The sequence below is a fragment of the Mustela nivalis genome (assembly GCF_964662115.1).
Source record: "Mustela nivalis genome assembly, chromosome: 16".
Classification (NCBI taxonomy): Eukaryota; Metazoa; Chordata; class Mammalia; order Carnivora; family Mustelidae; genus Mustela; species Mustela nivalis.
The window spans coordinates 38,499,404-38,526,389 of record NC_139035.1 but is presented as its reverse complement, the minus strand read 5'-3'; the positions used below and the strand labels follow the sequence as shown (position 1 = coordinate 38,526,389).

General features: G+C 38.8%; 1 protein-coding gene and 1 long non-coding RNA gene across 3 annotated transcripts in view; one reads left to right on the top strand and one right to left on the bottom strand.

Moving 5' to 3' along the window:
- NEK7 (NIMA related kinase 7) overlaps positions 1-26,986 on the bottom strand; it is a 150,370-nt gene that overhangs the window by 122,794 nt on the left and 590 nt on the right. The window lies entirely within an intron of this gene.
- The window catches only part of LOC309849417, an 80,427-nt gene continuing 79,689 nt past the window's right edge, over positions 26,249-26,986 (top strand). The window contains exon 1 of the long non-coding RNA XR_014303692.1: positions 26,249-26,332. This is a non-coding gene — a long non-coding RNA (uncharacterized lncRNA). The remainder of the gene's footprint in view (positions 26,333-26,986) is intronic.

Sequence of the window (26,986 nt, the reverse complement as noted above, 5' to 3'; positions counted from 1 at the left end):
GGCATATGCATATCTCATTAAAAAAATCAATTTAAAGAGTGATTGTTAATTAAGCATCAAACTGTTCAATGGAACAGGTACTACCAATCCACACAACGTCCAAATAAGTCCAAGAGAGGCCTCTAAACTCCCAGATTTCTATGTGTGATGTCCTCTTACAAAAAAACAAAAACAAAAACAAACATATAAAAAAGAAACCAGAATACAAGAGAGGAAAAAAAATTTTTTTATATTTTCTTCACATGATTTTTGAACTACTTAAGGGTTCCTGATGACAAAAGACATTTAAAATGCCTTCTGAAGTCATTTGCTATGTTAATCTCGTTAACATTGTGTCCCCAATGCTTAGAACATGTTAGACACACAGTAGGCACCCAAGTATTTGCTGAATGAATGAAAAACATAAGGTCTACCTAATCCCACTTTGTCTTAGAGAACTTAAAAAGCTAGTGGTTAAAAACTTTTTTTTTTTAAGATTTTATTCATTTATTTTTGTGAGGGGGCGGGTGTGAGGGAGAATAGGGGGTGGTGGGCTGAGAGAGAAGTAGGATTCCTGCTGAGCAGGGCACCAGATGAGGGACTCAATCCCAGGATCCTGGGATAATGACCTGAGCCAAAAGCAGGTCAACGCTTAAGCAACTGAGCCACTCAGGTGCCCTAAAAACTGACTCTTATTGCTAATTCAGAGAAAAAAGCAAAAAAAATCAGGAATTTGGAATTGTTTCATGAACTGATTATTACACACGTTTTGGACATCATTAACTGTAAGTGTTTATTTGCTGTAAGTCAGAAGTACTTCAGAGTAAAATGTTTATAAGGCTAGCATGCAAAATCATCAATTCACTGCAATTAAAGCAATTATCTTAGAATACCTGTCACTATATCTTCCACTGTATCATCCCTTGGTTTAAAAATCTCAAATTGTTCTCCACTATCTTTAGAATAAAGTTCAAATTCCTTAGCCTGGATTGCAGGCCCCTATTTATTCAACAAGAATGTACTGACTTTCTTCTTTGAAGCTGGCAGGTACTAAGCATAAAAAGATAAACAACAAATGGACCTTTCCATTAAAGAGTTCACAACCTAGTGAAGAAGTGTTCAGAAGCATCTGGCAGAGATACAGCCAGTAAAAATTTTTTAAAAACTCTCAAGTTTCAGGCTCTTAGGTACAATCTCAAGATTGGTTCTCAGATGGAGAGTTATAGAGCTGGTTTTTCATTTTACAAATACCACTTTGGCATCTATAAGGGAAATGAATCAGAGCCTCATGTCCCACTACTTTTGCCAAACTGGCCATTTCTGAGCTTTAGAAATCCTAATTTCATCTACCGCAATGGCTTCCCCTCAAAGCACAGCACAAATCCCTATGCTCCCATGGGACCTTCCTGAAGTCCATTCAAATCAAAAGAGAACTCCCCTTCCTTTGATGTCGCAGTAGCAGCCCTCTCCTAGGGCATATTTCCCAGCCTCTTAGGACCTTCCTTATATTGTTAATGATACTATCAGTCCAGATTTTAAAGTCCTTGATAACAAAGGCTGTAGTAGATTCCTCTGAATCTCCCACCATATTTACCACAGTTCTTTTTCCACAATACGCCTTCACAAGATAAAATGAATAACTATTGATTATCAGCAGTTGGATTGTATCTACTGAAACATTAGAGTGTGTGAAAGTCCGTAGTAGGTGGTTAGCACAGAACAAAGAAAAAAGAGTTTAAAAAGAACAGTTCCTCAAGTCTGAAAACAGAAGCACGATTTCCCAAAAAATAACCCTAAAAGCCCTGCATTGTTCTTTTCCAGATAGCTTAATTATTCATAACACTTACAGCAATTAAAGCCACAGGTCTAGCAGCAAGAATACCAACCAGAAAACCAACCTTAAGTCTTAATTCATGATTATAATCTTAGACCATAATAAGAGAGCAGGCATATACAAATCTTTCTCTCTCTCTCTCTCTCTCTCTCTCTCTCTCACACACACACACACACACACACACACACATTTACTCACGTCCATTTCCTTTCTTTCCAATTCAAAGCCTAAGATCAAAGCAGCCTTGCCCACTTAGAAATAGAGGTCAAACTGATCTACTTATTATTTAATATACAATTAAACAAAAGAGAAAAATCTAGAATGGTGAAACCATTAATCCATGTCCAACAACACCTCCCTAACTGAAAGCTAACCATCACAGATTATGTACACATCTAACTCTTCTGGGATTTACAGTTTTGTAGGCAAATATCAAGTATATAGAAGCTGATTATTCTGATACCCTCTATTGACTTCTCTCTAATGCCTATCTTTTGATTATTTCACTCTTTATTTCCATCAAACAGAGATAAATCTAAAGAACATCTACCCATATCTTGTTTAATATGTCAAACACAAAGACATTTTTAAACTGTACATTTTATCATTTTTTATATTTAAAAATAAAACCCAGTGTCCTAACAAATGCAATTATTTTATTTGACACAGTTTAACAAGGTCTCTATTTCAATTCAAGCACTTACCCTTTCACATGCTACGTTTAAGAAACTGATTTGCCATATGCTGGTAAATGTTAAAATACAGTTTAAATTCATTATGTGGATTAGTCCACCATCCAGGCAGAATTTTCCAAATAATCATTTCTTCCATTATGGCACTGCATGAACTCTAAGAATCATGCAACCTGCTAATTTAGAACTTTATTTTTGTTACTGTTTACTCCTTTGGTAATCTTACCAATATTACAGAGGAGAATCTCACAGACACAAATAATACAAGGGGAAAAACACTAGAATATGACAAAGAGGCAACAACTCTTAAGCCACTTTCTTTGTGACATCTGACCAATCCCTCCGAACCTTAGTTACCTCAAAGATCACGTGAAGGTACTGGATTACATGATCTCCAAAATGCCTTCCAGTCTCAAAAGTCCACTCAATACTAATTTCTTAAACAAATAATAAACAAAAAAAAGTCATGTTGGATAAATTCAGAGGTTTTTTTATTCAAGTGGAATAGCAGCTATAAATTGTTATTATCACAGAACAGAGCCTCCTAGGAATGCACAACTAATTCCCAAGCCATCCCTTATTAAGTCTTCATGGAAGACAGCACTACTGGGGAACAGTCAATAAATGGTCAGTTAATTTGAAAAACAAAATACCAAGAAGGAAAAAGGTTTGATTGCTTTGAATGACATATCAAGTATCTAGCTAACCTCACAAAAAAATTAAGTTAATATTTCTGGGTTTGTTGTTTTCTGAATTATTTAAAGATGATGGATGCAATGCTCTAAGATTCCAATTTCTAATTATTAGTCTCCTCGAAGTAGCCTGGGAATTACCATGTGCTTAAAGTTAATGGAAAACGATATATAAAACCGGTGACATTCTCGGTTTCATAACTTACCCACTTTTAACTTTTCCCACACAGTTATTTCTCTCATATTAAAAATCAATCTTTGGGGGCACCTGGGTGGCTCAGTGGGCTGGGCCTCTGCTTTCGGCTCAGGTCATGACCCCAGGGTCTTGGATCCAGCCCTGCATCTGGCTCTCTGCTCAGCGGGGAGCCTGCTTCCCTCTCTCTCTCTGCTGCCTCTCTGCCTACTTGTGATCTCTGTCTGTCAAATAAATAAATAAAATCTGAAAAAAAAAAAAAAGTCAATCTTTGGGCACCTGCGTGGCTCCAATGGTTGTCTGCCTTCAGCTCAGGTCATGATCTTGGAGGGCCTAGGACTAAGCCCCACACTGGGCTCCCTGCTCCCTGGAGAGTCTGCTTTTCCCTCTCCCTCTTCCTCTCCATCTCCCCTCTGCTGGTATGCTGTCTCTCTCTTTCTCAAATGAATAAATAAAACTTTAAAAAATAATAATTTTTCGGGCGCCTGGGTGGCTCAGTGGGTTAAGCCGCTGCCTTCGGCTCAGGTCATGATCTCAGGGTCCTGGGATCGAGTCCCGCATCGGGCTCTCTGCTCAGCAGGGAGCCTGTTCCCTCTCTCTCTCTCTCTCTGCCTGCCTCTCCATCTACTTGTGATTTCTCTCTGTCAAATGAATAAATAAAATCTTTAAAAAAAAAAATTAAAAAAAATAAAAAATAAAAAATAATAATTTTTCAAAAAGTCAGTCACGTTATATGTGTATGTTTAAAGCATCATTACATAAAGTATTTTAAACAGTTTTTCCTATCATAAATCAACACTGAAAAGCATGTGAGCTACAAAGCCATTCCTTATTCACACTTTCAGTAAACGACTGTGACTATATGAATATAAAATTATTTAATAAGCCTGAGAATTTGTTTTCTGAAAATGGAAATTATATGTCCTCTTGAAAATACCTCATGTGGGTTCTCATTCAATAAGCAAAGCTACATTTCATTTGACTATTTTCCTAAAAGAGTATGATGATTACCAAAAATTACTACACAGTCATAATTATCAACAAGAAAATGCTGTACCCAAAAGGGAAAAACATGTTAGGTAACAACAAAAGTTAAGAATTCTAGCCCTGCCTCTATCATCATCCAGCAAATGCAAGCTTAGCAAATCCATCTGCCTTCTCAGGGCCCTTCCGATGCCATCTGTCAAATAAGGAAAAGCCTGCCCATCCCTCAAGCAAACTCTTACCAAAAAAAGAAAACTCATTTGAACCTTTTTTGTCATATTTTCATCTAGCAATACAGTTAAAACAACAGGTTTCAGTGTATATCCTGAATAAATTACACTTTATAATACGTAACGAAATGTTAGCAACATAAATTACACTGATTCTGAATTATTACATAATGGCACTGCACATTAATTCTCTCTCTGTAATGCAAAGGCTTCTAAATATTTTATTTATTGAAAAAGAGAAAGCCTGCCTGTATGCAGGAGGAAGCGGGCCACAGGGGCCTAGGGAGAGGGAGACAGAATCCCCAGGAGAGGTAAGGTGGTGAGCACTGAGCCCGCCCACCCCTGGGCTCAATCTGAGCCCTGAGACCATGACCTGAGCCAAAACCAAGTGTGGGATATTCAACAGAACTCAGCCACCCAGGCGCCCCTACAATGCAAAGGCTTTTAAATGTTATTTAAAAGTTCATTCGTAATTGCGACTGAAAACCCAAAAGAAAAAAAAGGAAAAAAATCTTCATGTTTCCCTATTGCCATGATTTTTAGTTTCCAAATTCTGTGTTTACACATACTCTTCCAGCAAAATGAGTACCAATATGCTTACTGACATCTTACACACTTACCAGTTTTGTACATTTAAAGAAGTTTTCATGGGTATCTTCTCAAAACTTCACAGTGGAGTGAATGGGGAAGAATTTCCAGATGACAGATGAGGAAACTCAAAAGAGAAAAGCTAGAGGACTTATCCAAGATTACATAAGAAGAAAACACTAGAACTCAGATTTCCAGACTCCTCTAAAGCAGTACCACATCCAGGCTATTTTGTGTGTTTATATATAGACACAGGCTGTAATGGCAGCTTCTTCCCGGAAATTGAAAGAATGCAGAAATCTGCATATGAATGAAATTTTCCCAGGCCCTGCGAAGCCACATTTCAAGGCTAGGGTTTCATGGTAAGGCAGTCCTAAGGCCATAGGAAAACTATTCAGCTCAAAATCCAACCACATCCTGAACCAGCCTCAGGTCCCAAATCCCTTGAGTTTCCTACATGAACAAACAGCTCTGCCATCACAAGAGTCCTCCTTAATGCATCCTATTTTACCAAGGATAATATTTCTGACCAGGAGAACGCTTGGGGCTTTCCAGTTTTACTGAGCAATGAGTCATTGGCAGCAGAAGTGTAAGGCATACAGTATGATGGATATACATACATTGTGAAATGATTAAAATGATCACTACATTGGTTCAGCAAGAATCCATGATCTCATATAAACACAATAGAGAGCAAAAACAGAAGAAAAAAGGAAACAAAAGTTCTCCTTGTGATGAGAACTCTTAGGATTTACTCTTTAAATAACTTTCCTATACAGAGCTAACTATAGTTGGGTTATACATTACATCCGTAATATTGACCTTATAACCGGAAGTTGGTAACCTTTAACCACCTTCCTCCAACTCTCCCTCTCCTCACGCTCCTCTGCCTCTGATCACCACAAATCTGATGATCTCTTTTTCTATGAATTTGGTTATTTTTGGTTTTGGTGTCTTTGGTTTTAGATTCCATATATAAGTGAGGTCATACCGCACTTCTTTCGCTGACTTGCTTCACTTGGTATAATGCCTTCAAGATCCGTCCACACTGTAGCAAATGGAAGTTAAAACCCCAGTAAGATACCACCTCATGCCTCTTAGAACAGCCATCGTCAATTAGGACGGCCATCATCAAAAAGATGAGATAACAAAGGCTGGCAGGGACGTCTAACAATGGGAATCCCCGTGCACTGTGAGTGGGATTGTAAACTGGTACAGCCACTATGGTAAAATCCTCAAAAATTAAAATGGAGGATGGAGGAGCCTCAAAAAATTAAAAGCAGAACTACCATATGATCCAGCAATTGCACTTCTGGGAAAATATCCAAAGGAAATGAAAACCCTAACTTGAAAAGATATCTGTACCCCCTTGAACACAGCAACATTTGAATTTATAAATATAATTTGTGTAATTATGATATATAACAGAGTATTACTCAGCCATAAAAAACCAGAATAATCCTTTTTAAAATAGTATTCATAATATCCCTTTACTGTTTAAGAATCCTTACAAATTTCCTGTCATTTAACCATTAGACCAAATTTAAAACCACCTTAAGAATTCAAAGCTCAATGGGTTAAGCCTCTGCCTTCAGTTCAGGTCATGATCCCAGGGTCCTGGGAACGAGCCCCACATCGGGCTTTCTGCTCAGCAAGGAGCCTGCTTCCCCCTCTCTCTCTGCCTGCCTCTTTGCGTACTTGTGATCTCTGTCAAATAAATTAAAAAAAAAAAAAATCTTAAAAAAAAAGAAATTAAAAGCCAGGCCTAGAAGTCTGTTGAGAAGGCAACATGTTAATTTTAATTCTTCCATAGTTACTGGTCTATTAAGTTATTACATCTTCAGTCAATTTAAAAAACTGTTCTTTTACCTTATTTAGTTATTTTCTTCATTAAATTTTACTCTGGAATTTGTACTGTTACTCTTCTACCTTTTCTGTGGTGTTTTCCCAATAAACCCTGACCTACCTTTTTTTACTTTTAACTCTTCTAGGTTTATTTGTGCTAAGTATACCTTTCAAAAACAGTACATAGTTGAGGATCATTTTTTTAGCCTTATTCAGTCTTTTAAAAGGGAAATATAATAAACTATATGTAAACTGTTTTGCTGATACTTGTCTTTCTTAAACCTTATTGTTTCCTTGCTGGTTTTCTTTTTCCATCTTTTGCCATAATCTTTAATCTTGTCTAGCTATTTAGAAAACAAATATGTGTCTTCTCTTATTTTAAATTTTACTAACGGTGACTTCCCAGATTTTTTTTATAGTTCTTCACTCACCACTTTTTGGTGGATTATCAAAGGAAAAAATGAAATTTATCTGATGATACATAATCTGATGCAGGTTGGCCAAGGACTGATTGTACCAGAACACTTGCCCCTCATACTCTAGCCCTGAGTTATCAGACTGTAAATCTTATAACCACGGCCTATCTTTCTGAGTTATTTCTGGTACTCCGCACTATTTCCAATCCTGTATAACAACTGCTTAGTCTTATTTCTACATTTAATTTGTTTCAATGCTTATTTCCTAGTGCTTTTGGACAAAAATGTCCTTTTCCCCCATTTTGAATTTTCTCATTTGATTTTTTCTCATTAAAAAAAAAAAAAAAAAAATTTAAAGGGGCGCCTGGGTGGCTCAATGCGTTGAAGCCTCTGCCTTCAGCTCGGGTCATGATCCCAGGGTCCTGGGACCGAGCCCCGCATCGGTTCTCTGCTCAGCGGGGAGCCTGCTTCCCCCTCTCTCTGCCTGCCTCTCTGCCTACTTGTGATCTCTGTCTGTCAAATAAATTAATTAAAAACAAAAATTTAAAGAGCACACATGCAATACATTTTCTCGAACTCTTGAAAATCTGAAAATACCCTTCCATCTTCCTCACACATGAACCATGACTTGGCTGCGTATACAATTTTTTGGCCACAACCCTTTGTTTTGTTCTCTGCACACCTCTGAAGCAATTGTTCTGTCACTTCTTGCATTTTGTGTTGCTGTGTTCAAAGTGTTCAAAGAGAATACTTTGATCCTTTCCAATTTCTCAGATAAAGATACCAGCTCCAGGGGCACCTGGGTGGCTCAGAGGGTTAAGCCTCTGCCTTCGGCTCAGGTCATGATCTCAGGATCCTGGGATCGAGTCCCGCATCGGGCTCTCTGCTCGGCAGGGAGCCTGCTTCCCTCTCTCTCTCTGCCTGCCTCTCTACCTGCTTGTGATCTCTGTCTGTCAAATAAATAAATAAAATCTTTAAAAAAAAAGAAAAAAAGATACCAGCTCCAGTGACTTTTGTCAGCTACAGTTAAGAAGTGTGTATGTAGGGGTTGCCTGGGTGGCTCAGTTGGTTAAGCCTCTGCCTTCAGCTCAGGTCATGGTCTCAGGGTCCTAGGATTGAGTCCTGCATCTAGCCCTGCATCAGGCTCTCTGCTCAGCATGGAGCCTGCTTCCCAGCCTCTCTCTGCCTGCCTCTCTGCCTACTTGTGATCTCTGTCAAATAAATAAATAAAATCTTTAAAAAAAAAAAAGTGTGTATGTATTTGCTATTACTTCATCTAGGACCAGCTTAGAATAAATCAAGATAGTAATGTGATTCACCACTCTAAGGGGCATGATAGGATATTCTTTTATCTGCCTTTTTCATTTCTATACAAAATACATCTTTTGCTCTATGATCAATAAGCAATTCTGCTGATTCTCTTGCTCAGGTTTCCTTTAATTATTCATCCTTTGATTATTTAAATCAATAATAATGCATTTGCAGCTGGCACATAACCTGCCTCCTGCACACTGGTGATTTATGCACCAGGAGCTCCGGAACCTCATTTCCAACGCTACTTGTTCTTTCTGCCTGATTGCCAAAACAGAAATGTCTAAAATCTGGAAGATCTCCAACCCATTGTGCACTGTTACTCCCTTTCTTAGTGAATGTCATTGCCACCCAGTCCTCCCATATAGTTCCTAGGTTATACCAGATGCTCTAACTACCTCAACGCCATGTAGGTCCTCTACTCACTCTACCTCCCAAACATCTCTCTGCTTATCCTGAACCCTCACAATTCTTGCTACTACTATTAACAACTGTTTTGCCTGACGTTGGCAATATAATTCCCACTCTATGCACTCACCAAAATGATCTACCTAAAATGAAAATCTAGTTATGGCATATTCCTTTAACGAATGAAACACACTTTGGTTAGCCTTACTTCTGGTTTGCCAGTGCTTTCCTTCTTATAAATCCTGAAGTCAGCCCTCATAACCACTGATACTTCCTCCAAATTCTAGGCTATTTCATACCTATGTGCCTCTGACAGAGGTTGTGCTAACTTACTGACAGCACCCTTCCCAAGCCAGTCTGCCCGGCCAACCTCGCTTCATCATCAGTGGCCCTCTGCCTGGGTGGTGCAGTTGGTAAGGCATCTGCCTTTGGTTCAGGTCATGATCTCAGGGGCCTGTGACAGAGTCCAGCTTCATATCCCGGCTTAGCGGGCAGTCTGCTTCTCCCTTTCCCTCTGCTCACCCACCCCCATACATACTTGCGTTCCCTCGTGTGCACTCTTTCTCTAATAATTTGTAAAAATATTTTTAAAATATAATAATCAGTGGCGCTTTGTAAATACCTTCTGAAATATTTGTCTTAAAGTATTCTAGTGAATCAGTCATCTGTCCACCTGAGGTCCTAATCATTAACAACACTATAGCAACTACTACTTAAGGGCAGAATCCATTTCTTCTTCCTTTTACCTCCAGTACATATTGAGGTCTAATAAATACTTGAATAATCAAATTCAGAAAATGAGAAGTTATCAAAAATTCAGGTCCTAATTAATTTGAATTTACATGAGCATCTACTTCTGAATAATTAAAAACCAGCTATCCTCCCTAAGTCTCAGTTTAGTTCCCTCTGAAGGAGGTTCGTAATAAGCACATAGCATGTGGTGACAGCAAGGTCTAAATCCTTACCTTAGAGTAACAAATACAGGAGCTTCCTATGGCCAAGAAATAGTTGGAAGAATAAAATATTAATGCTTCTCAAAGTGTTAAGTGATGTGTATACAAATGTAATGATAGTATGATCTTTTCTGTTTATCTTTACAGAAGAATCTCCCTGAGCGGATGTAAGAGACAAGTGATCCCTTACCAGCCATTTCAAAGAACTTTGGCCCAAAAGCTTTACACAGACTTTCCATTTGTTTAGTTTACTGTGGGCAAAAGACTCTGTTACAAATACAATAAATTTTCCCTTATATTTCCGCCATGTCATTCAGTTACTCACAGAGCAACAACTAACCCTTGGCAAAAGCACATGATTACTAAGCTAACCATTCTGCTGTTAACACTAGAAAAATCATGGCAACTGAATGATACCATCCAGGCTAAAAATACCGACAAAAAAAGAGCTATGATTAAATAGGTTGGACCCATTTCCCAACTTGATTATAAAAAACATCCCACTGAATTCCTTGTACTAAATAATTCATAGCAGTGAATTCTATCATAACAAAGCTGATAAGACCCTGTGGAATACATAATAGTAGTTGGAAATGCTTCCATTTTTGTGAATTATTTATTGTAAGGTCATTTGTTTTAACAGACTTTGGTCTGTAACAAGTACTCACTAACCAAAGAGTCATCAGAAAAAAATTAAAAACACTTCTCATTTAAATAAAGGAAAGTTTTAGTAGATTTTTTCCAGAATTAACACATGATTGTACATTTTATCTTTATTTTTAAAAGCTTATTAATTGCTGTTTATTCATACTTTTTTCACATACCCACTCTACTTGGCACTGTTCTTTGTACTTCTTCCTGAATTTCCAAAATCCTCTTTTCTTTACATACTACAGTTTACAGTAACCATAATAGTTTTTAAAAGATGTATCAATTATTTCTTTTGATGATCCTAAAAATCAAACAAGTAAACTGACACCTAGAACTAAGTAGTAAAAAATGACCCCAACACAGGTCCAGTGAACGTTTTCACTCAACCCTCACCCAGACCCTCAAAACGTTCTTGAGATCTGACTTAGTCATTAAAAACAGAGTCTGTCTAATGGATAATTAGGTTAGTAGGACATAATCAGTGTTTAAAAAACAAAGCTAGTGTTACTTTACTTCTGGGAAAACTGCCTTTTCCCTCTTCCTGCCTGCTCTCTTCTCCACTCAAAAAGAAAGAAAGCAGAAGAACAACTGTATCTCTCGATTTTCTTCATCTCTTTTTTACTGTGCAGGGACTTCCAATGCAAAGCAAGTTAAGAGAAAATTAAGAAAGGAGGAGAACAAGTATGTAAAAGCCATTTACTCATAGGTTACACAAAACTTTCCTAACTTTAATAAAAATATTTTTCAATGTATTTACTTATAAGGTAAATCATGATTATATTTTATAATTTAAAATTGGCCTTATGGGGCACATGGGTGGCTCAGTTGGTTAAGCACCTGCCTTTGGACATTGGACTCCGTGCTCCTTGGGAAGCCTGCTTCTCCTTCTCCCCCTTTGCCTGCCACTACCCCTGCTTGTGCTCTCTCTCTCTCTCTCTCTCTCTGTCAAATAAATAAATAAAATCTTTTTTAAAAAAATAAATAAAATAAAATCAGCCTTCTAAGAAACTAAATGCAGCTGCTGCTATTTTATTCTTGATAACACAGAACTGAAAAAGCCTTTGAGTGGATTATACAAAGTTAACCAAGACAACTGCTAAGCAAACATTCTCACCAAACTCTGCCAAGTTATTTCAGTCCTGACCTGCACCATCCTGCAATCCCCCTCCTGCTTTTTTTCACCCACCACGAAATCATGCCAAACTGTGTCCGTGTATCTGTTAACATACACAAACACATATCCAAACGAATGTACTTTCTCTGGCATACTTACTATGTGAAACTATGACTTTAAGGAAATACTACCGAAGAATAAAGATTGTTATTTTATTTTTTTAAAGATATTACATTTATTTATTTGACAGACAGAGATCACAAGTAGGCAGAGAGGCAGGCAGAGAGAGAGGAGGAAGCAGGATCCCCGCTGAGCAGAGAGCCCCATGTGGGGCTCAATCCCAGGACCCTGGGACCATGACCTGAGCCAAAGGCAGAGGCTTTAACCTACTGAGCCATCCAGATACCCCAGGATTGTTATTTTAAATTAGCAACAGGAATAATAAACATAATGTTTGTTCATCAGAAGCTATCTGGGATTTTATGACAGACTTGAAATATAAATAACTCACAAAAAAAATTAAAAATCAGGTTAATAGTGATTATAGACTTACCAACACTAAAATATATATAATTGATATCTAAAATTTTATTTTCAGAAACCTTCTGAATCTATGAAAATCCAATCCTCTAACCAAAAAATCATAAAATCTTAGAAAGACAGCAAAGAGAAAGAAACTTTAGAAGCACTGTTTTATTAAGGATGCAAATGGCATTATTTGGGTTTTCACAACAAAACACTTTACCTTACATAGTATATACTTAAAGTCCGACAGCAACACGTGAGTTAACTTTTAGTTTCTCTCAGTATTTTGTTGAGTATTTATTTATCTTCTTTTAAGTGAGCAAGGATGAACAGGACTTCTGACACACCTTCTCTAAACAGACTTCCCTGCTACCCCAATAACCCACTGCCCCTCTATACTGATGACACCACAGCTTTACACCAGGCAAGACTTCACTGTTGAGCTGGAGCTCCGTATGACCAATTGCCTAAATAGGGTCACTTGTATATCCCACAAACAGCCCAAACTCAACATGAGAGGCCTCCTCCTCCCACCACACTTGGCTAGTTTTGATGAATGTAGCGTCAATGAGAACTGAACACGTTATTCTCTACTCTCTGCTTAAACAACAGGACTCTGAATTTTAAGCTGATCCAGTTAAGATTTCTTTTTTGTTCTTCATCAGCATTAGGCACTATGACAACTTTATCTATGACTAAAGCAAACTGTATTCCTTTGTATCTTAGAGTACTTCAACTCTCATTTTCTCTAGCCAACAAGAAGAAATGTATATACCATTTGATAGTCATTTGATTTGTAGGGACTCTGCATGGGAGGACCTATACGGTTATCTTAACACTAAAATGACATGCAAAGACCAACTGCAAACACATTTCGTAAATACATGAGAAGGCTTCTAAAACCATACCGGGACAAAGTTTGATCATACTACTTACTGCTTATAAAAGACTGTGAAGAAAGTCAAAATTGCAAAAGAATTAGAAAATATGCCAATAAAAATGGAAGGCTGTACCTTTCCACACTTAGTGAGAGCCATCTATATAAAGCACTACCGTCAATGAGGCAACAAATACCACGGCATAAATAAAATGTCCTAAGTGAAGTTGCTAATTGCTTTATTTCATCCTTTTTCAGTTAAAGCCACAGTTACTCAAAGGTGGGGGCGAGTGGGGTAGGGAGATAAAGGTGCTAGAACTTCAGGCCCCTGCCCAAACTGTGGGCCCTCCTAGACGCCTCCTCTCTCTTACCCATCCCAACCCATTCAGCAGGTCCACTTTTGAGCACAACTGACAGGTCTATTACAGCTGCTGGGAATACAAAAAGGTTTCAGGCAGTTTGGATCCCTCAAGTTATTCCCAGGAGAGACAGAAGAAAGGACTTTGAGAGCATAAGGAAGCAAGTACTCTGACAGACACCATCCCTGGGAACTGCTACAAGAACTGGCAAGAGAGGTGCCTAAGCAGGCTGTCAGGTCAGCAAGGCTTTGCAAAGGAGACACGGAAAGTTGAGTTCTCAAGAATGCGTGGGAGCTAACCAGGCAGAAGAGAGGCAGGACATTCCTGACTAAAGCAGGGAACAAGGAAGGAACCACAAGTAACGCAGTAAGACAGGAGAGTCTGACGCAACAGACGCCAAGAGCCAAGGGCCCAAATCATATTTTTCAGAGACGAAGGGATTAGAAATTATTCCAAAGATAGTTAAGTGAAGGATGTTAAGCAAAGAAAAAACAAAAAACAATAAACAAAACAAAACAACAACAACAACAAAAACCTTAAGTGGGTAGACGGTATAGAGGGTGGTTCTTCAAAAAAATTTTTAAATGTTTAAAAAAAAAAGCACACACAGATTGAAAAGGACATAAATACATAAATAAATCTAACCCAATACTAAATTTCAAAAGGGGGAAAAAAGAAGGCAGAAACTACAGTAGGCTCTGTTTACAAAAAACAAAATAACACTTTTTCTTGGTAAACTAAAAGCGTTCTATACTATCACCAAAGCCTGGACTTTCCAGTCTAAACTTAATTTTTTCATATATCCCTTAACACATTTTCTTAATACATTTTTTAACAAATCTACCTCATGGCTGCCTTTATAATGATCTTGATTCAATTCTGACACTAGTTCCTGATACGTGATCACCTAAAAACCAGTAAAAAGATATCAAAGCACTATAGCTTTCATTGCTATTACAATCAAAATTTGAAAACATAAAGGTATAAATAACTCCTTACAATCTTCTTAGTATTGTATGGGGGTCCTTTCATAATGCAATATCTGGGTATCTTTTCTAGACTCATTTACTAGGTGCTTGTCCATTAATTCATGAAAATACACTGTATCTTTGGTCCACCGGACACAGGCCTTTTGTAAGTACCTTAAATGTTTTTAAAATAATTATTGACATTGTGATTGTTCTTTTAAACTTCCAGCAATGAAAGCAACGAAAAGATACTAAATAAAATATATTTGAAGAGGATCCACCTTTTTCTCTAGATCAGCATTTGATGGCCACAAATCAAAGGATAACCTTCATCAATTCCCAATTAGTAGTTATACTTAAGAGGGGACTAATTTCCAGAAGTAACCTAGTTACTTCTTTATTTAACTCAGTTCAATTTTTCCTCATGAGGGGACTGTCAGAACATCAAAACGGGATTCATTTGGTGAACACAACATGGTCAGCATTTTTTTTTTTTTGGCAGAGAGATGTTACCTGGCCACTGAACTTGAACTAGGAATGGGCTTGCCTCTAAGGAAGAGAGCTGTAAGGATATGTGATATACGGTTTAATAAATCAGGCTCACATCAAATTAATCTGACTGTTGGTCCTGTTTTAACCTCATGTCCTAATTTCAATTTGTTCCCTGTTGCCCCAGTCTCTAACTTGTACCTACCTGCTAAACTTACCCTTCTTGACTCCATAACTCTTCTCGTTTCTACCAACTTCACATCTACCCATTTATCCTAGTCCTGGTTGTTCCCATGTCATCCTATTCTGAGATCTTCCAGAACTTAAATTCAAAATTCAGATACCAAACCCAGACTCCCAAACTAGATCTCTGAATATCCCAACACTTACCACTTACTGATCAATCATTCTCTATCACACGGTAAGGTGTTCCTCCTACCATGCCCTATGGGCCCTGCAGAGACATGCAGCTGGCCATCATCACAGACTTCCCTGAAACCAACTGCTCAATTGTTCTGGACATTCTTTCACTCTAGGATCTGCCCAGACCTTCTGCCCCATATCATCACTGGGAGGCAATCACCTGTCATCCCCTGAATGGCTAGTTCTGACAAAGATGGTCCCAGGCCCTGTAGGAAACACAAGTATGTACAGGACATGATTCATACCTTCCAGAAGCTTATTTTCCAGGAAGGAAGCTAAGACAAGTAACTACAGGGAGAGTCAATAGGTACTAAAGGCCCAAAGAAGCAGAAGGATGTCTTTATATCACTATACTAGGGAAAAGCCTTAAAGGATGAAGATAATATTAATATAGCAAGATTGAATAGCTAAAGCACAGAAAATAGGCATTAAAAGGAGGGAGAAATGCATAAAGTAGTAAAGCCAGAAAGGGTATAAAGGGTATAAAATTTAACTTAAAAAAAATCGTCAAACATGACTAAAATATAGAAGAGTATAAAGAAGTGAATCTAGAAAGACAGGTCAGGGTCAGGCTGAAAGCAGAGGTTCTAATGTAGAGCCAGGCAATAGGATGCACTGTTTGGTCATTCCTGTGCTCCCATATTCTGTGATTAATAAAAACTGAAATATTTTTAAAAGCATAAAGCTAGATCTTTTTAGATTATTTTTTTTCATTACTCACTCCCAGCTACGTACCAACAACCCCCAAATTTCTCCTTCTTCAACCCAAGAATTGGTGCAACCCAGTAGGAAAATGGGAGAACATTAAAGAACAAATGAAGTGAAGAGAACCACAGAATCATTCATCTTCCAAATGCTGGAGATGCCCAGAGATCAAATGGTCTGTCCCTTGGCTTGCAGGCATGTAAATCGTCCAACTTCAGAGAAACCTCACCTCATTGTGAAACTAAGCTTAACATTCAACCCTGTCCAACCCACTGGATCATCTTCTGAAAAACATATGCAAATACCCTCACAACGTTCACAAAAAAAAAAAAAAAGAAAGAAAGAAAAGAAAAATGGGCATTCATGTCTTACTGTGGAAATAGTGACAGTCAAGAGATGACAGCACAACACATGAACCAAAAAGGCCTTGGAATGGTAGTAGCACTACCTTATCAGGGACCACACACTGGGACAAGGGTCCCAATATATACTACGTCAACACCCTCATGGCAGCATTACAGTCCAGGCTCCATTTTATTATCTGAACTATTCATCGCATTACCAATGCTCTCGCCTAGGCTAGACACTCAACTCCTAAACTGAATTCTATAAATATTAATTTAGTTCACACTAAGAGCTGGACTCTGTGCTTGGCATTTGAAAAGATATAAAAATGAACGGAACTTACTCCAGGACTTCAATACCTTCTTTATCAAGCTGCCTCTTCTTATTATGTGAAAAAAGATAGGAGTAGAAATGGGGTCAAAAACAACAAGGGGGGGCGCCTGGGTGGCTCAGTGGGTTAAGCTGCTGCCTTCGGCTCAGGTCATGATCTCAGGGTCCTGGGATCGAGTCCCACATCGGGCTCTCTGCTCAGCAGGGAGCCTGCTTCCTCCTCTCTCTCTGCCTGCCTCTCTGCGTACTTGTAATCTCTCTCTGTCAAATAAATAAATAAATAAAATCTTAAAAAAAAAAAAACAAAAAACAAGGGCTTGGACTGATTTGATGAACTCCAAATTAAGAAAAACATGTTAAAAAACACCAATAGAAACTAATTTTTAAATGACCAAGCATTTGAATGAATAATGAACTTGAATAAATGAATGAATAAATGAATGACCAAGGAGGCTTTCTTGAATAAAGAACAGAGAACACAACTTGCATGCAGAGATCTGTATCTAATGACAAGGAGGGAAGTTAGAGGCGACTCCAGTACCAGACACTTGTTATCAGTGGAAATAAGGCAGTCATGGAAAAAGGAACAGGTTACTCATCATGATGTTCTTGAATACTTTCCAACATGGCCAGATACACAAGACATAAAAGCTTGGTGCAGCCAAGCCCAGAAACAAATAGGTAGAAGCAAGGTAATGGTGAGTAGAGGCAAACTCTCTAGGTGCAGGCAAAGGGCTGTTAGCCTTAAGCAAAAAGCAAACCCTCTCAGAGGTAAGGAAGTGGTAAGCTTTCACACCTAGCTGAGAGAAATACTGTAGAAATGCCAAAAATGGTGAGAACAGCATGCACTATAAGCAGTACATTAACAAGGGACCATTTGTTGGGACAGAACAAAATCTAATACTTACATGGCATTATTTTCTTTTACTTGTTTGAAGTAGAATTTTCTCATTTGTTATTACTTCGATTGTTGTTTATAAAATATTTATACTTTATCTAAGTGATTTTCATTGATTTATAACCATCATTTCAATGACACCTATCCCTTGTTTGAGCTGAGACACAGGTTACACATGCTAGAAGAGTCTAATTATTAGATATAAACTGCTCCAAAGGGCTGCACACCCCAGGCCAGAAATGTTAGCAGTAGGAATGGGCTCTCATTACAAATAAATATTTTTTTATTATGTTCAGTTAGCCAGCATATAGTCCATCATAAGTTTTTGCTGGAGTATTCAATGATTCATTAGTTGCATATAACACCCAGTGCTCATCCCAACACGTGCCCTCCTCAATATTTTTTTAATTAAAAAATATTTTTTTAAAAGACCACATGGCATTTCTTAGTGTATCCTGAGGAACACCTACATTAGAATCACCTGCAGTACTTATTTCAATTGGGTTCTCATCACAGACCAGTGGCTTTCCAAATCCGTATTTATTATAAAAATCATCTTGGTTGTTTACATTTTATTTTTTTAAAGATTTTATTTTTAAGAAATCTCTATACCCAACATGGGGCTCAAACTGACAACCCTGAAAGCAAGGGTCACATGCTCTACAGACTATCCAGCCAGGCACCCCCAGGGTACTTGTTTGTAAATGCCAATGCTCATACTTAATAAATCAGAATCTCTGATACAGACATTTTGAGGATCACATTTTGTATTTTGAGCAATGCAGTAATAGGACAAATCCTTTGAAAATACAACTTATCTTGGTGGTAGCAAAAAAGTCACCCATATATTCTTGAACAACTGTACAAATTTTGTAAATCATCTTCAATGTATAAACAGATACAACTCTTCCAAGGAATCATGAATAAATCCTTTAGGATTCATTTGATTAATCTCTAATCATTCTGCTTTGTAAAGCAGAATTTTCACTGAAACAGGGAACATATAAACGAATGGACAACCAACTTCTAAGAGATGGTTATGGCTATAGAAGTAAAGGAGATAGAGCCAATCACGATCTCTGAATCACAGCAAGAAGAGAAGATATTAGAGGAGAAACTGGTCAGTGGCACTGCAGAACATTTCAGGCATATATACAAGAAGCAGTGGGGGCACATAAGTTATTTTCAATATACCAAAATGACAAGCAACCTGAAGGCTGGCTCTTATGAGTCAAGGTGTCTAATATAATGAAGTATGTACTTATGAAATATTGACCACACAACCACTCATGAACTTTCTAGCCATTAGTATCCTATGAATTGCCTCTAACGAAACGCTCCTTCCTGGGACTGGCCTCCGTAATGATAAATTTCTTGTCCCACTTGGATACTATTAAATAGTGAGGCTACAGCAACCCACCCTACTGTTCACCCTACTGTTCCTCATTTTAGAGGAAAAAGAAATACTTCACCCCTGTGCGATCAGGTACTCAAACACTTGAAACTTAAATCAAGGCCCTGATGTGGGCAATCAGAGATATACTGTCATCACTCCACCAGCAAGTCTCTATCAAGCAAGTACCATGAACAGAGAAACATTCTGCTAAATTAGGAGAAGTGGGGAAAAAAGAAATCACTGTGCCTACTATCAGAAACATTACAAAGGTAACAGAGGCAATACTGACTGTTAAGGAATCTAGCAGAGTGTGGGTTAGCAAGTTTACATCCTTGGGTTTTTGTTTATTCTCACAATAAATGAAGAAGGTCAGTTTAGGTAACTTATAAGTTTCCTTTCAGTTCTGAAAATAACTGACTTAGTGAATCATACACTTAGGTCTCCTAAAGGAAACTATAAGATGATAATGGTAAATGGAAAACTTGAGTTTGAAACAGCTGTTTTGTGGTAGCAACAGGCTACCAACTGCAGGGGCGCCTGCAGGGTTCAGTTGGTTGAGCTTCCGACTCTTGATTTCGACTCAGATCATGATCTCAAGGTTATGAGATGGAGCCCTGCATCTAGCCCCATGTCAGGCTCTGCATTCAGCGGGGAGTCTACTTGAGAGTCTCTCCTTTTCCCTCTGCCCCTCCCCCCACTCATGTGCACATGCGCACTCTCTCTCTAAAATAAATAAATAAAATCTTTTTTTTTTAAAGATTTTATTTATTTATTTGACAGAGAGAAATCACAAGTAGTTGGAGAGGCAGGCAGAGAGAGAGAGAGAGGGAAGCAGGCTCCCTGCCGAGCAGAGAGCCCGATGCGGGACTCGATCCCAGGACACTGAGATCATGACCTGAGCAGAAGGCAGTGGCTTAACCCACTGAGCCACCCAGGTGCCCCAATAAATAAAATCTTTTAAAAAAAGAGTACTAACTGCAGATTAGATATGTAGGATAACCTGGGCACCTTTATCTCTTGGGTATAATTTCTGCACAATCCTAAAATACTCTGTTCAGAACAAAAAGATCAGAAATCTGTAATCTGTATGCTGAAGAATCTGGAAAAAAAAAAAAAGTATCGATTTAGCTTGTTAAACTTGAAGTGCAAGAGTGACTGCTGATCTTAAAAGAGGAGAGACACATAGGAAGAATGCCATGTGACAGAAGCAGAGACGGAAGTGATAAATGTCTAAAGCCAAGGAATATCAAGGAATGCTGCCAACAGTAGAAGCTAAGAGAAAGCATGGAATAAATTCTCCCTGGAGCCTTCAAAGACAGCATGGCTGTATGGACACCTTGATTTCTAATTTCTGGCCTTTGGAACTATGAAAGAATAAAATTATGTTGCATTACGCCACTCAATTTGTGGTACTTTGTTGGGGCAGCCCTAGGGAACTAACACAAGTGTTAAGAGCCAGTGCCCAGAGCGTCCATTTCCTGGACCACGGCAGGCAGAGTATGGTTCTAGAGATGCCAAAACAGCAGTATCTTCCTTATTGTGGCTGTGTCTTCATCAGGATAGAGACTGTGTACTCTTACACTAGCAGATTTAAGATCAAGAATGAGGCAGCAACTCCCTTGGTGGCCTGGTATTGGGAAACTTTGCTGAAGCAAAATACCCTGTGCCCCACAACCATCAAATACTATTAAATACAATGCAGTAAGTTCCTTTACAAAAACAAAGAGAATGATTATGGAACAAGAGAACTGTTTAATAAAATACAATTCTTTACCAGCAGTTCATATTTTAAACACTCAAGGTCATAAAGTAATAAAGCAGAGCTGAAAACAATATGCCATTCGACAACGAAAATATTTATCAAATGTATAAACTATATTAAAACTTTATGTTAGATATATGTTGAAGATGTTAAAAAATGCCAGTTTTTACTGAATACATTCCCTGCCACTACACTATTCTTAGCGTGTTCTAACACCAAAGACTATAAAGAAGTTAATTTGTAAGCCGCCATAAGAAACAGAATAAACATCAGTTTTTTTCCCATAAATTCAAGCCATCAATAAGCATTCTTTCTGTCTATCTTTCAATTTACTTGTATTTGTTAAATGACAAACCATGCCTGGAAATAAATTGTTTGGATAAGGTCATGCCATTTGCCTACAAAAATTAACTACTTTCCAGTTCTGGGTGTCTTTTTGACAGTATATAAGCATATCAAATTATTTTACTATATGGTCCACCTGTTAGATATAAAAGGCAATGGAAGATTTGCAATCCCTTACCTTTTAGAAGTACAATAACTTTTCTAAACATATCTATGCAATTTTCCCAATCATAATGTAATAGAGGATATGTGGCTTCGTTATGATTAAAACTACAACAAAAATTATATTAATCTGTCAGGTATATATGAGAATATGAGGAAAACATTCTAAAGATTTTTTAAAAATCCAAATTATAAGACTACTAGAAAGAATATTCTTAGTTTTGCCATTTTTAATCAGTACTTAAGGATCTTTTTTGCAACTCCCATTTTTTACTGTCCAAAGTATAAGGCCCCGCCAAGCCTCTTGTGCTTTTTCCTGCATGAAGAACCAAGAATTAATGCCTTCTTCCCATTCTCCAAAAAACATAAAAACATGAACTCAAACATGGGAACCACTTAATTATGAATATGGAAATCACAAGGTAAAGAGGAAGAAGAATTCAAGTAAAGAAGGTAGAGATGGCAGGAAAGCTAGCTGGAAGCCTGGTGAGATCAAGCTGGGCCCAGGCAGAATGGGAAGCTGGGCCCAGGCTGGGCAACGGAGCCTGCCTCAGAAAAACTGAGAACAGCAGATGCGTTTCCTACTGCGGAACATCTAAAAACAGAAAGAGGTGAAATGAAACTAACACTTAGAGCCTACTATCCTATTTTTACAAAGATGTTTTCATTTATTCCTCAAAGCAATCTTACCTGAGCTGAGAAAACTATAGTCCCAACAAATCAAGTAACTCAACTAAGGAGACAAACCTGGGCTTCGTGTTTTTCATAATAAAAACAGAAAATGATACTTGTGCACAGGTTCTGATAAAGAGGCTCACTGTAGCTGATGGCAACTAGCCTGGTAGCTCTGAATGCCCTGGGCGCTACCTGACCGCTGAGAGAGGAAAATTCTGGCACACCCAGAACCCACTCCTGGCTAGGGCTAGGAAACTCTACCGAGTTGATGTCAAAGCGGCTGCATTTTCCATTCCATTCTCAGGCTTCTCAGTAGCTGCACCCAGGTCAGCCTACAGCCAATTCTTCAAACAAAGGGAGGAGGTACCCACACATCCCCAGGCTACACACACCCTGACTGCTGGCCCTCCCACAAACAGGCCTTTTCCAGTATTTCTTTTTTTAAACTGGGGGGAAAAGTCTTTTATAAAAGACTAAGTCAATTTTTTTCAAAAAAAAAAAAAAAAAAAGTCTGCCTACCCACTCGCTCATGCCAGAAACTCCTTCTAAAAGCAACAAAGGTGGTCATTCCAATAGGTTTAATATGAAAACTATGAGTTAAAGAAACACACTAAAATACATTTATATTAGTGTTATCTGTCAATCAAGCAAAGATTAAATATATGACATCAGATTTCATCTTGGTTTAGTAAGGAAGAAGCTGGATAGTTACATAGTCATTCAATGTCTCAGGATGGGTGTGGGATCCCTAAGGAGCAAAGAACGGTAGAAAACCCTGAAAAGGCAGATAAATCTAAAAGAGGTTCATATACTTACAAAGCCTCTGAAATGAAAATTGGGGTATGAATAAGTGGGCATTATTCTGAGGGGATTGGGAAAGATCAAGAGATTGTAAACAATGTCTAAAACCAAAAAAGGCCATAGGTACCAGGTTCCTTGGCTGGTCAAGCCTCCAACTCTTGATCTCAGCTCAAGTCTTGATCTCAGGGTTTTGAGTTCAAGAAACAAAAAAGGCTATAAATACTGCTGTGGAAAATCCACATCAAGTCAAGTATCAATGGCCCAAAATCATATTTAGATCTTTGGTATTATACTCTAGAGTTGGGGTGGGCCTCCAACCTATTTGTATAAATAGAGCCTTATTGGAACACAGCCATGACCAACTGAACTGGTTCAGGTACTGGCCATGACTATAATGACAGAGACCACACGGCTCACAAAGCCAGAATTATTTACTAGCTGGCCCTTTAGAAACTTTACAAACTCCTGTTCTGTACAAAAGCAGCCTGGAGTAAAAAAGTTACCTTTAATTACTTACACTGATTATCAACAGAAGACCAATAGTAAGGTTTACAGGAAGAGGTCTACTTCCATGAAGTAACAGAAAACATGTATTTCTAAATTTTTACAGACCAATTAAATAAGTTTCATTCATTTATACACTATTTTGATTAACACCTTGGATAGCTAATACAAAACAGCTCGTTGTAAGCACATTATATAAACAGTATGGCAGAGCAATTATTTTGACAAAATTTTAAAAAGCCTTCCTGCACAAGAAAATTAAGAAATACTTCATGATCATCTGTCCTTCTCATTCCCACCACTCACTAAAAACCATGAAATAGGTTCGTTCAGTGTTTTCATCAGAATTAAAAAAATATTTTATATAGACCTATAATGTATCATACAGAGATAATCAAACTATTAGTCACCAAAAGAGGAATCAGCAGTTTAGAAGTTTTATAAATCTAAGAATGAATCATTCTACATTAATTTTACATATATTTAAATATTCTAAGTGGCCATTATATCCTGCAAATAAATATATTTCATTACAGTCATATAACTAAATGTTACTCACCAATATTCCCTTCAAAAATGAGGGGAGGAGGAAGTAAACTGAAACAATCAAAAGTATGAAGAAACACTTCTTAAAACATCTAGCTATGTATTTATGGAATGGTCATAAATTGTTGATAAAGCAATTCAGAGCAAACAATAACTCTATGTGTCATTTCCAAGACACCCTCAAGTATTATACTAAGTATACGGCCATGTTTTATGCATACTGTACTAACTAGAGCAAATATCTAAAGGGACAAATATTTTAATTGAAGGAAACCAGGAATGTGGACAAAGTGCAGCTTTGTGCAAATGCAGCTACATTGCAAATTTTTAAAATACCAAAGCCCATTAAAAAAAAAAGATCAAAGAAAACAAAACCTGAAAGGAATTTTTCAACTTATTATCTAATTAAGCAACTTCTTTTCCAAAATTGCATTTAAGTAATCACTATTCTCTCCTGTCCAGATACCCCAATGTGGCTACATTTGTAACATTACAAAGATACATTTTAAAACATGAAAGAGTTTGGTTCCAGAAACTCAGCAAACTCTCTAATGATATCTCAGACCACATCTTTAAGTGAAAAAGAAACCTACATTTCAGTAAAGGCACAATAGATGAGAAAAAAAGAATACCTAAATTTTGGTGATAAATCAGAGCCCATAACTGTCAATTGTAACCACCAGGAAGACAAAGGGGAGGGAAGTATGAGGTTAAATACTTACACAAACTAAAACTGCAACTTCTGCTCATTTAAAACGACAATTTTGATTTTTATGATTTGGGTTATGTTATTATACTGGCCTTAAATCTCCCCTCCTCCACCAGTATGTTGCCATCACACCAGATGTGCTTTCCTCATTCTTGGAGTAAGTGCTGTTTTATTGGGCTGGAAAAGAGCTCTTGAAATTGTCCAGCCAAGAAAATGTGTAAGTGGGAAAGGGACTGGAAGGTGCTACAGGTGTGATCTTCATAAATAAACCGAAATAGTTTCAAGTATAGAATAAATCTGCACTCAAGTTACGCTCTTTACTTTCTAAATTGATCAAGATTTTTAACCGTGGCAAGACTCCCAACTATTGTGGAAAAGCTTCACAATTTAGATTCTGACATTCTTTGGTTTTCATTTACAGATAATTTCGAAGCAAAACTCCATCAGTCCATCTGGACATTTAATTTGAGGGCCACCTTCGCTTCTTAACGACCAGAAAGCTTCAGGTGCAGAAGTGTGTTCAAGATGTAGCTCACTTATGAAACGAGACGCGCGCGAGGAGTCAGAAGAAACTGGAACCTCCACCCCTTTACTTGTACGCATTTATTTCTCATCCCTCACACTAGAGTCCCTCAACCAGCAGACATCCTTGGAAGAGTAACTGTCTCTCCCTCCTCCGAGCCCAGGGCCCAGGTAGGAAGTACCCGCCCTCCCGAGCAGGGAACGGCAGTGTCCTCGCCGCTCATTGGCTGCGGAGGCCGTCAGTGCTGCAGAGGGCGGGGCCTCCCGGCTCAGAGCAGAATCTCAGGCCGGCTCCTCTCAGAGGGTCCGGGGATTCCCCACCCCCAGAAAAAGCGACCAGCGTCCACTAGGGGTTCCTTCTCCTTTTTATTTTGAGGGCCCTCTTCTTAAAGTCCCCATCCAGTCTCTGCCCGTTTGACTCCTCCACGCGGCAATTTTTCAAAGCTCCAACATCTCTTTCCCACCCCAACAAGCTCCCAGTCTAGGACCAAACAGAAAGATGCTGAGGTTTTAGGAGTGAAGCAAGCTGTGGACTGGATCTCCGAGGGTAGCAGAGGATTCCTTCCTCTGGCAACGAGATAATTGCTTAAGTCTTCGGTCCACTGTTTTAAGGGCACTGGCCTTCTCCAAGTACTATAAAGCCAAGAATACTAGGTGTCCACACAGTAAGACTTGCCACAAGGTATGACAGGGTTAACTGAATCCCTTGTTGAACTGCCCACCGTTTTCAGGGTTTTGTCCGGTTGTCCCTAATACTATGCCACTCTTCGACCACACCCGCAGCAGCTCAAGCCCTAGGACAGACTTATCACGCGTGCATGATGTACTTTATCCTGTAAAGCAACCTGACAACACAACTGCTCTTGCCTACGCGGCGTGTGCATACTTCTGGAAACTACAAACTCTTCGGAGTAAGGATTAGAAACAATGGTTCTAGGCATGATGGGCACACAATGCTCTACGAATTACACGCATTCGATTTTTTTTCAACAGCGTCCTTACGATCAGTGGTCGAGGAAAATCACTTCGTTTTTGGGATGTTTTCAGACTTTCAGTTCCGTCACCAGAACTGCTCGAGGATGAGAGAGAACCTACTGTAAGGTAAGTAAATTTTTAGTATTTACCCCTAATAAGGACTACAGCTAAGAGAGAGCATGATCTGTGTTTGACACATCATCTCCCGAGGCCCGCGGTACACAGAAAAGAGGCAACAAGAGTTCTTCAGATCTTACTGTACCATCCGCTAGGTTGCTGTGTTGCTTCCTGACACTGTCCTAAGGCAGTGTGGTCTTCTCGTTTTTCTTTCGTGGGGTCCCCTTCCTCTCTCTGACTTTGGCCTCAATTCTCAAAGTAATTACTTTCCATTGCCACCATCACCATCTCTGTTGCCTTGCGATCTCTCTCACGTTTGCTGATCCCGACAGGGCCCCGAGAAAGCCCAGCCTCCGACAGGTTAGGCCGTCCTCCCTGTACTTCTCCAGACACTTCAGCTTCTCCCTTCGCTGCGCGGCTCCCACCACCCACTCTCCCCGCGAACTTCACTCCTCTAAGTCTGGTTGCGGCCGAATCCTGACAGCTGGACCTGACCAATCCGCGACGGATAAATAACCGACGGCGCCAATGAGCAGCAGCCGGAGGGTAGGAGGCGGGACTTCGCCTAAGTTCCTCGGGTCCTGAAACCAGAGACCTGTTGCCGCCGCCGCGGTGGCCGCGGAGTTTCTTAGTTACCGCGGCGCCCACGGCGGCCTCCGGCCG